At 43.5% G+C, this 11,153-nt stretch overlaps 1 long non-coding RNA gene across 1 annotated transcript; it reads right to left on the reverse strand.

Moving 5' to 3' along the window:
• Window positions 1-7,497: 7,497 nt before the first annotated feature.
• Window positions 7,498-10,803, reverse strand: LOC148112462 (uncharacterized). Its single transcript, XR_015729389.1, has 2 exons — window positions 10,678-10,803; window positions 7,498-9,200 (listed from the first exon to the last, which is right to left on the reverse strand). It is a non-coding gene; the product is annotated as an uncharacterized LOC148112462 (long non-coding RNA).
• Between the last annotated feature and the right edge of the window lie 350 nt (window positions 10,804-11,153).

Genomic DNA, 11,153 nt, shown 5'->3' on the forward strand with positions numbered 1-11,153 from the left:
TGAATCTGGATTCCCTGTTGACTTGTTTGTCAGAAGGCCAGAAAAGATGATTGCGTGACTCATACACACCCCGTCCCCGGGACATTGCAACCGTCACAAGTATGAGTCAGTTGTCAAGCATCTGAATTTTGGCCATGCGACCACGCTGCATGGGTTGTCAGTGGGAAAAACGGCCACGTCGCTGTTTTCAATGACATCGTCATAACTTTGAACCGTCGCTAAATGAGCTGGTGGTAAGTCAAGGACTACCTGTGTGGATTCAATGGGACCACCGGCCAGAGCCCATCTGTGAGAGAGATGGGCGATTAAAAAGTTTGATATATAAATGAATCAATAAATAAAATACATCTGGAGTCAACTACAGGAAAGTTTTATCTTGGTTTCTCGAGTGACCTGCTAGAGAGCAGCTAACCTTGGCTTGATCTTAAGAGTGCTTGAACTTGGTTAGTAGGTGACAAGGATAGGCAGGAGAATAAATAAAAATGAATGGGAGGGGGTACAACATCAGAAAAGGAATAAAGAAACCTAAAAAAAGGATTAGGCAGAAGGAGACCCCCCCACTTGTTGTGGGAGCAGATTCGGACAGTGAGGAGGTTGGGGAGGAACAGTCCTGGAGTCTGGGGAGGGCTCTGATGAGGGCTCTGCATCGGAGGCAGAGATGGGGCCAGGGCCCTATGCCAGTTATCAGCTGCCTTCGGAGTCAGACATCAGTGAGGCAGAGGAACAGCTGGAGCCTGTTCCCAGTGTGCGCATGCACAGAGTTGCCAGACGAAGGGGAGAGCTAAAGAACAAGGGTCGACTAGGGAGTAAGGCCACAGGTGGACGATGAAGGGCCCCTCCCAGAGGGAATAAAAAAGGAGCAAAAAGGGAGTGGAGTTTGCAGGAGACTATTCATTCCTGCATTCTTGCCAAGTATTGCGGGCGTCTGAAAGATATCGGCCTGGCCACTCTCCAAGCCTGATAAAGGTCGGTCATGGTGAACTATCTTGAAAGGCTATTGGAGAGGAAAGACTTTGCTGGAGAGGAATTCACCATAAATTAAATAAAAGGGGTTTATCGGGACGAGGACTCGGCTTCGTGCTGCTGCGGAAGCCTAGGTCAGAATAGAACTCCCCTCCCTCAATAGTCTTGATTCAAAGGAGTGATTTTATTACTACTGACATTTTAATTGATTATCTGCCATTTATTAATTAATTAATTTATTATTTATTTATTTATTTATTTAATTTGTATACCGCCCTTCTCCCAGAAGGGACTCAGGGCGGTGAACAGCCGAAATTAAAAAACATACAAATGCAAAAGTTAAGATAATTAAAAGAATTAAATCATTGGCTACCCAAATTTAAAACCCCAAATCCATAAAATTTAAAATCCCAATTAAAAAACCATTTAGGCTAGGCCGGCTTGAAATAAAAACGTCTTCAGGGCTTTACGGAAGGTCCGGAGGTCCGGGATCAATCGTATTCCAGGAGGCAGCTCATTCCACAGGGCGGGTGCCCCCACAGAGAAGGCTCGCCCCCTGGGGGCCGCCAGCCGACATTGTCTGACCGACGGCACCCCGAGGAGGCCCTCTCTGTGAGAGCGTATTGGCCGGTGGGAGGTTATCGGTAGCAGCAGGCGGTCTCGCAAATACCCTGGCCATCAAGCCAGTGCTGACTCTTGGGGACACTTAGGTAGATATTTCTCCAGGAATATCTGGATCCTTCAGGTCTTCCAACTGCTCCCCCGTCACCACGGTAAAACTGAGTCCATCCACTTTGCTGCCATACTCCTCCTTTTCTCCTCTTTCCTTCCCCCTTTCCCAACATTACAGACTTCTCAAGAGAGCTTTGCATAATCTGCTCCAGGTAGGAACAGGGAAGGCGGTAATGGCGGGAAGGACGATAAGTGCCAAGCCTAGAAAGTCTTCTCATGTTTTCTCGGCAGAAAGTAGAACGAAACAGTTCATGGAGGAAGCGAAAAGCATCCCTTGGGAAAAAGTCTGTAGAGATTCTCAGACATCCAGGCCACGGTTCTCCCAAAGGTGCTTTTTTCAGGAGGCAACTGGACTTCCTTGTTTTTTTTTTTCTTTTGAAGATGTTTCGCTTCTCATCCAAGAAGCTTCCTCAGCTCTTGACTGGATGGTGGGGAATGGAAGGATTTATATTCATATAAGAGAAGGACCCTGAGGACACAGATAAACCTCCAAGTGCTTCAAGGACCCTTTAAAAGGACGCAAACGACCAGCTGTCTGCAAGGAAGATAAATCCTTCCATTCCTCACCATCCTGTCAGAGCTGGAGAAGCTTCTTGGGTGAGAAGTGAAACGTCTTCAAAGAAAGAAAAAACCAAGAAAGTCCGGTTGCCTCCTGAAAAAGCACCTTTGGGAGAAGCATGACCTGGATGACTGAGAATCTCTACAGACTTTCAGCATAACTGAAGTGATGCAAACACTGTTCTCGGCATGGTTGCATCAAGATAAAAATAAATGTTGCACGACTCTAGATAGGGAGGAAATAATTAACATCCACTTACATCTGCTGCCTGCAATTACTGCAAGTTCGAATCTCCCCAGGCTCAAGGTCGACTCAGCCTTCCATCCTTTCTAAGGTAGGTAAATTGAGGACCCGGATTATGGGGGCAATAAGCTGACTTTGTATAAAATATACAAAAGTATGAAGGCTATTACTTAATGCATTGTAAGCCGCCCCGAGTCTCCGGAGAAGGGCGGCATATAAATCAAATTAAAAGAAAAAAGAAAAAAAAAGTTTCATGAATGTTTTAAACAATGGCAAGGGAGGGGGCACATCATCACACTACCAATTAGGCTAATGAAGTAAATTACATTATCTACCCCGTATGCCTGAGGTTATCCTGGTATGTGAGATACCATCCTGGTTTCTACTGGTTGTCCTAGCGTAGTTTGCTTGCTTTCAAAGCTTAGCACGTTGCATGATTCCAAGAAGTTGTGTGACTTTGGGAGACTTCCGTTTTGGCGTCGTGGCGAGACAGTCGAGGAAATAGCGGGCTCTGATGAGCACCGCGAAAACCCCGGCTGCCGAACCGCTGCCGATGGGTCTTCGGACCAGAACCGTCCTGCAGGGACGGGGAAGAAAAAGGGGCGCCTCGGACGACCAAGAGGAACAAGCAAGTTCCTCGGAGGTCAGAGGGAACCCTCTGTGAGTCGGTGGCGGGGGGCGGCAGCCATGGCGGCTGCCACAAAGCTGGGACAACTGGACTAAGAGATGTGCAGGAGGAAAGTGGATTGAAATGGAGCTCTTTGAAGCCGGGTGAGTGACAACCAACCTAGGCTTGCAACAACGCTTAGAGCAATATTTTTAACCATAAGACCCCTAGCCATAAAACAGCGGCTGTACAACAAAGGGGCAATGGAAAGTTTAAAATGTAACTTTAAAGAGACGAAGACCCGATGAATAGCTAATTTTTGAACAGAACCAATTAGAAAAATTAAATTTTGAGACATGGTGAAAAGACTGGACAGAGCTTTAAAATCTGAGCTGGACCTTAAAAAAGAAGAAGATTTGATATTTTTAAAATTAAAAGAAGAAGAGTAATCAAGTTGGACTGTTATATAATTGAAACAAAATGGATACTTGCATGACTAATGGAAATTGTGGATTGTAAAGAGACATCTTCTGGTTCAAAAAGGAACATTGAAACTTGTTTTTTGTTATGGAAAATTGTGAACTCTACAGATAACAGCCGTGGGATTTTGTGGACGAGTTTTTTTGTTTGTTTTTTCTTGTCTGCAGGCAGTTTGGTGAAAAGAAAGGGAAACTATAACGGAAGTCTCATAATTGGAATAATAACAACTTAAAAAACTGGTGCAGGAACAAGAGAAGGAAGAACTTGATACATTTTATCCGGAATAAAAGTAAGAAAAAGAATAAAAATGATACATGGAGGACAAAATTTGAAGATTTTGAAAATGAAATGAAATATAAGCTAGCAGGCAAGAACATGAAGAATACATGGCTGGAAAAAAGAAAAGAAGGTTAAAACAAATGTGATTAAAAATGGAAAAACAATGTATAGGTGGATAGTAATAATAAAAAGGAGGTTCTTATAACGAATATGTGGCTTGGTGGCTTGGTGGGCGTGGCTTGGTGGGTGTGGCAGGGGAAGGATACTGCAAAATCATCATTCCCACTCCAGGGGAAGGATATTGCAAAATCTCCATTCCCACCACACTCTGGAGCCAGCCAGAGGTGGTATTTGCTGGTTCTCCGAACTACTCAAAATTTCCGCTACCGGTTCTCCGAACTACTCAAAATTTCCGCTACCGGTTCTCCGAACTACTCAAAATTTCCGCTACCGGTTCTCTGAACTGCTCAAAATTTCCGCTACCGGTTTTCCAGAACCTGTCAGAACCTGCTGGATTTCACCCCTGGGACCAGGGACCAGTTTGGCGGAGGACAATTGTTCCACGGACAATTGGGAGGAGAGAAACGCGCAACCTAGATCCCTCCCATGCGCCATTAACAAGTAGGATTCGTGCTCCAGTGACCATTTAATGCCTGATGATCGGAGGTGGAGCTGTGGCGGTGATGCTAGCAGCTGCAAATAAAAATAAAAATAAAATAGAATGCAAATAGCAGCTGTGTGGCTCAGGGGGAGGGTGTTGTTGGGGGGGTGTTGGGGACCCCTGGAGTAGAAAGACCTCCCGGATCCCTTCCCACCCTTTTATTCTATCTTCTGTGTATCCCAGGCTGACCCTGCACAGCTCAAGACAAGGTCAACCCGATGCTGCCATCTGCCGAGAGCTTTTCCACGGAAAAGGCCTCCTCCTCCTCTTCCTCCTCCTCCTTTAGCCTACCACGCAAAGTCATTCCCATCCCCTGGCGCTGTGTGAAGTTTTCTCCAGCTAAGGTATTCTCGGTTTCTGCAAGGTCGTTTCAATTACTGCGTCATTCATGTGATTCTGCCAGGTCAGGAAAACGACATCTTGTCATGCTTGTACCTCCACCAACGTTGGGGGCTTTTGCATGCTGCAAGCAAGGTGTCTTCCAAAGATCATCCAATTAGTAGGTTTCCTCTCTCTCTTTCTTTCTTTCTCTCTCTCTCCCTCCCTGTCTCTCTCTCTCTCTTGCTCTCTCTTTTCCTTTCAATCTCTTTTTCTCTCTCCCTCTCTCTCTTTCTCAGTCTTTCTCTCTCTATCTTTTCCTTTCTCTCTTTCTCTCAATCTGTTTCTCCCTCTCAATCTCCTTCTCTTTCTTTTTCCTCTCAATCTCTTTTCCTCCCCCTCTCAATCTTTCTCCCTCTATCTCTTTTCTTCTCTTTCTCAATCTCTCTCTTTCTCCTTAATCTCCTTCTCTCTCTCTCTCTCAATCTTTCTCTTTTCCTCTCTCTTTCTCTCTCAATCTCTCTCTTTTTCAATCTTTCTCTCTCTCTCTTAATCTCTTTTCCTCTCTCTCTTTTCCTCTCAATCTTTTTTCCTCTCTTTCTCAATCTCTCTCTCTTTTCCTTTCTCTCTTTCTCTCAATCTCTCTCTCCCCCTCAATCTCCTTCTCTTTCTCTTTTCCTCTCTCTCTCTCAATCTTTCTCCCTCTATCTATCTTTTTTCCTCTCTCTCTTTCTCTCTCAATCTCTCTCTCCCTCTCTCTCTCAATCCCCTCTCTCTTTCTCTCTCAATCCTTCTCTCTCTTTTCCTCTCTCTCTTTCTCAATCTTTCTCTCTTAATCTCTTTTCCTCTCTCTCTGCCTCCCTCCCCCTCTCTCAATCTCTTTCTCTTTTCCTCTCTCTCAATCTCTTTCTCTTTCTCCCCCTCTCAGTCTCTCTTTCTTTCTCTCTCTCTCTTTCAATCTCTCTCTCTCTCTCTGACTCATTTGTCATTCCGTGCGAGGGTTCGATGAAGCCAGCAGCTGATGGTGTATTTATAACACCCTTTATGAATGAAAAAATGAAGCAATGGGCACAGGTGGGTGGAAGGCCTCTGTGACACCCAGGAGATCAGAGCCAAACATGAACAAAATGATTATAATGAAGGGGATTTCCAGAGTGCATCTTGGAGCAGGATGGCTGCGTTCCCCAAATGTGCAATCAGAGTAGTTGGAATAATGGAACCTTGCCCTATCATTAACTTCCTCTGCATTTTCTCCTTGATGTTTTTTTCCCAAAAGGAATGTTGTCTTGCAAAAGATAATTACGGTGGCTTTTTAAAATAAATTTATTTATTTATTTCATTTGATTTATATGCCGTCCTTCTCCGGAGACTCAGGGCGGCTTACAATGCGTTAAGCAATAGCCTTCATACTTTTGTATATTTATACAAAGTCAGCTTATTGCCCCCACAAACTGGGTCCTCATTTTACCTACCTTAGAAAGGATGGAAGGCTGAGTCGACCTTAAGCCTGGTGAGATTCGAACTTACAGTAATTGCAGGCAGCTGGTGTTAATCACAATGCTATTAGTCTGCTGCGCTATCAGGGCTCTTAAATAAATAAATAAATAAATAAATAAATAAATAAATAAATAAATAAATAAATAAATAAATAAATAAATGGATTATTTCCATTTTAAGAAAAGCCGATGTTGAGACTCTGGAAAGAATGCAGAAAAGTGCAACGAAGATGAATAGGGAGGGTTGTTGTTTTTTTTTTAAATTTGATTTATATGCCGCCCTTCTCCGGAGACTCAGGGCGGCTTACAATGCGTTAATCAATAGCCTTCATTCTTTTGTATATTTATACAAAGTCAGCTTATTGCCCCCACAAACTGGGTCCTCAATTTACCTACCTTAGAAAGGATGGAAGGCTGAGTCAACCTTGAGCCTGGCGAGATTCGAACCTGCAGTAATTGCAGGCAGCTGTTCTTAATAAGAGGGTGCTTTAGACCACTGTACTACCAAGGCTCTTAGTTGGAGACTAAGATATATCAGTCAATCAAACTAGACCTGGAAGGGACCTTGGAGGTCTTCTAGTCCAACCTCCTGCTCAAGCAAGAAGACCCTCTACCATTTCAGACAAGTGGCTGTCCAGTCTCTTCTTAAAAACCTCCAGTGATGGAGGAACCCACTCCCAACTTCTGGAAGTAAGTCATACCACCGGTTGATTGTTCTCACTGTTTGTAAAATGAGAACAATTGTTCACAACATTGTAAAGAGCTCCGATAATCTTAGCAACCGTGGAAAGGAGAAGAAACTCTTGTTACGGACCAGTGTAACATCTTTTTGGTCACATTCCCACAATCTCAGTGCATCATGAGGGTGATTAAAGTATTGTGGGAACATCATAAAGAGACCAGATCAGGCTTTGGACATGGACAAGGCAAATCCCACCAGTTAATGATGATGTATCTAACTGAGGGGTTGGCAACCTTAAATATTCAAAGAGCCATTTGGACCCGTTTCCCACCAAAAAGAAAACACCGGGAGCCACAAAACCCTTTTGACATCTAAAATGAAGATAATACTGCATGTATCGTTGTTGTTTTTTTTACCTTTATGCTATGTATAAAAAAAACTAGAGTGTGTTGCATTTATGAAATCAATGACCTGCTACAGAGAAAACAAATTTTTATTTCTGCGTGCAACAAAAACATTTTGAACTCCGGAAAAAAAAAAAAGATGGGTCGAAAAGATCAATAAATCACGTGCCTGCGGGTGTCCCACATTGGCAGTTGTGACACATATTTTGAGCGACAGGGAGTCGCAGCAGAGGGATGAAAGAGCCACATGCGGCTCCAGAACCGCAGTTGCAGACCCCTGGTGTCGCCCAATCTTCTGCCCCATTTTAATCTACTTGTGGTCAAGTTTCTAGCCCAGAAACCAGGAGCTGGTGAGTTCTAGACCCAATTTAGGCATGGAAGCTGTCTCGGTGGCTTGGGGCTGGTCACTCTATTAGCCCAACCCACCTCAGAGGGTGGAGGTTCTGGAGAAAATAGGATGAGGAAGAATTATGAGAACATAGCATTATGGAGCTGGAAGGGACCTTGGAGGTCTTCTAGTCCAACCCCTACTCAAGGCAAGAGACCTTATGCCTTATATGCCTTATATTATAAGGCTGAGCGCCAAAGAATGGAGGCCTTTGAACTCTGGTGCTGGAGAAGACTCCTGCGAGTCCCTTGGACTGCAAGGCGATCCAACCGGTCAGTCCTAGAGGAGATCAACCCCGACTGCTCTTTAGAAGGCCAGATCCTGAAGAGGAAACTCAAATGCTTTGGCCACCTAATGAGAAGGAAGGACTCCCTGGAGAAGAGCCGAATGCTGGGAACGATGGAGGGCAAAAGAAGAAGGGAATGGCAGAGAAGGAGGTGGCTGGATGGAGTCACTGAACCAGTTGGCGTGAGCTTAAATGGATTCCAGAGGATGATGGAGGACAGGAAGGCCTGGAGAAACGTTGTCCATGGGGTCGCGATGGGTCGGACATGACTTTGCAACTAACAAGAACATGTGTCAGCTTAGCTTCCTGGCTGGGATGAAACTCGCTTGAGAAAGCAGCCACACCCGATTGGATAAAGTGTGGGAAGGCAGCCATCCGGGGAAGGCTTCTGTGAAAGGTGATTAACACCCGTTTTGTGGTGCATCAAACCTCAATAGAGTTACTGCTTTGCATCTGATTTTTCCCTGCAGGGAGAGCAATATTTTGCTCTCAGTTCTGGCTGATGTTGTAACAGTCGTCCTTCTGTTCCAAGGGTTGATTGTTCTCACTGTCAGAAAATTTATTCTATTTCCAGGTTGAATCTCTTCCTTGATCAATTTCCATCTATTATTCCTTGTCTGGCCTTCAGGTGCTTTGGAGAATAGCTTGACCCCCTTCCTCCTCTCTGTGGCAGCCCCTCAAATACTGGAAGACTGCTATCATGTCTCCCCTGGTCCTGCTCTTCACTAGACTAGCCATGCCCAGTTCCTGCAACCGTTCATCGTATGTTTTAGCCTCCAGTCCTCTAATCATCCTGGTTGCTCTTCTCTGCACTCTTTCTAGAGTCTCAACATATTTTTTATAGCGTAGTGACCAAAACTGGGTGCAGTATTCTAGGTGTGGTCTTACCAAGGCTTTATAGAGTGGTATCAGTACCTCCCTTGATCTTGATTGCATTCCTCTGTTAATGCAATTTAGGATTGCATTGGCTTTTTTGGCTGCCACCGCACACTGTTGGCTCATATTGGCCCTGTGGAATGAACTGCCCCCGGAAATACGTAAGATCTCCGACCTCCGGGTGTTTCGCTGCGCACTGAAGACCCTGTTGTTCCGCCAGGCTGGCCTATCAACATAATAATTTTAAATTGGGGTATTTTAAATTTCTGGGGTTTTAAATTGAGCCAAATCTATTTAATCATTTTAATTTTTAACTGCTGTTTTGTCTTGTGTTTTTAAATAGGCTGTACACCGCCCTGAGTCCTTCGGGAGAAGGGTGGTATAGAAATAAAATTATTATTATTATTATTATTATTATTATTATTATTATTATTATTATTATTTAATCTTTAGTGAGATTCACAGCCTTTGAGGCTGGTTAATAGCTCAGCAGCTCGAGTCCTAACCAAGGACCTAGGAACTGTTAAGGTATCGTCGGAGGATGTAAGCTGTTCCGAGTAAGGTGGTTTTTTGTAGAGTCAAAATGTTCAAGTCCGGCAAATTTAGAATTTCTAAATAGTGGGGTAGCCCTTTGGGTATTGCTCCAAGGGCTCCAAGTACAATCGGGACAACACACGATTTCTTTTTCCACAGTCGCTCAACTTCAATTTGCAAGTCCCGGTACTTTGTGATTTTTTCTTGCTGCTTATCTTCAATCCGTGCATCACCAGGTATTGCAATGTCAATGAGCCATACTTTTTTCTTTTCAACTATTGTTATGTCAGGTGTGTTGTGGACCAAATTATTATTGTTGTTGTTGTTGTTGTTGTTGTTGTTGTTGTTGTTGTTATTATTATTATTATTATTATTATTATTATTATTATTATTATATTTAACTGGCTGTTCAGTAAGACTCCAAGATCCCTCTCTCAGTTACAACCTCCCCCTTTTTATACAGATAGTCGCTGACTTACAATAGTTTGCTTAGGGACCGTTTGAAGTTACAACAGCACTGGAAAAAGTGACTTATGAGCAGTGGTGGGATTCAAGTAATTTAACAACCAGTTCTCTGTCCTAATGATTTCTTCCAACAACCAGTTTGCCAAACTGCTCAGAAAGTTAACAACCGGTTCTCCCGAAGTGGTGCGAACCGGCTGAATCCCACCACTGCTTACGACCGTTTTTCACACTTACGACAATTGCTGCATTCCCCGTGATCATGTGATTGAAATCCAGACGCTTGGCAACTGACTCATATTTATGAGTTGGACGGTTGTAGCGTCCCCGGGGTCCCGGGATCCCTTTTTGTGACTCTTGACAAGCACAGCCAATGGGGAAGCCCGATTCACTCAACAGCCATGTTGCTAACTTTACAACTGCGGTGATTCATTTAACAACCGTGGCAAAAAAGTTCATAAAATGGGGCAAAACTCACTTAACACTTCAGCCACATAAATTTTGGGCTCAATTGTGGTTGTAAATTGAAGCCTACCTGTATTCTGTTTTAATTTGATTTCCTTTTTTTTTTTTTTTTTTGAATATTTACATCGTCTTGGTACGTTTTAATATGCCCGTCATGTTTGATACCACTGTTTTTCAGTTGCTTATTTCTTATATAAAACATTACATTTCGTCATTCCTTATAAAAAAAAGTGATTCACTACCTCGCTTTGCCAGATGAAAGATTTTATCGGCTCCTTTTTCAGGTAAAGATGTAGATTGGATCTTACAGTATCGTTCCAATTATCCAAGATTGATTTTATTTCTTTGGGCAGTGCTCTGTCTGGGCCCTGTGGGAGGCGTAATAAATATTATTAATCTTTTTTAAAAAAATAATATTTATTAAATTTCCAAAGATTAAAATACACAGTACAAAAAAACCCATAATGTCAGGTTTCGATGTCATCTCAAATAAATTGCACTCCCAAACAATTAATCTTTGCTGAAATATTCCATTTATTGAGTATGACAGATCTGGCCCCAACTTCGTCACAGCCGATACTAACCCTCTGATCCCCAAACCCTTCCCTTTCCGTTCCCCAATTCTCATCTTCTCATTGGCCATCTTCCAAGTCAGTCTCCCCAGCTTCTGACCTCAGCTCACAGGAATGCCCCCCTCCCATCCCATCTCCTAGGGGAT

Source organism: Pantherophis guttatus, chromosome 9 (assembly GCF_059756535.1).
Source record: "Pantherophis guttatus breed Tessera chromosome 9, ASM5975653v1, whole genome shotgun sequence".
In the NCBI taxonomy this organism is placed as follows: Eukaryota; Metazoa; Chordata; class Lepidosauria; order Squamata; family Colubridae; genus Pantherophis; species Pantherophis guttatus.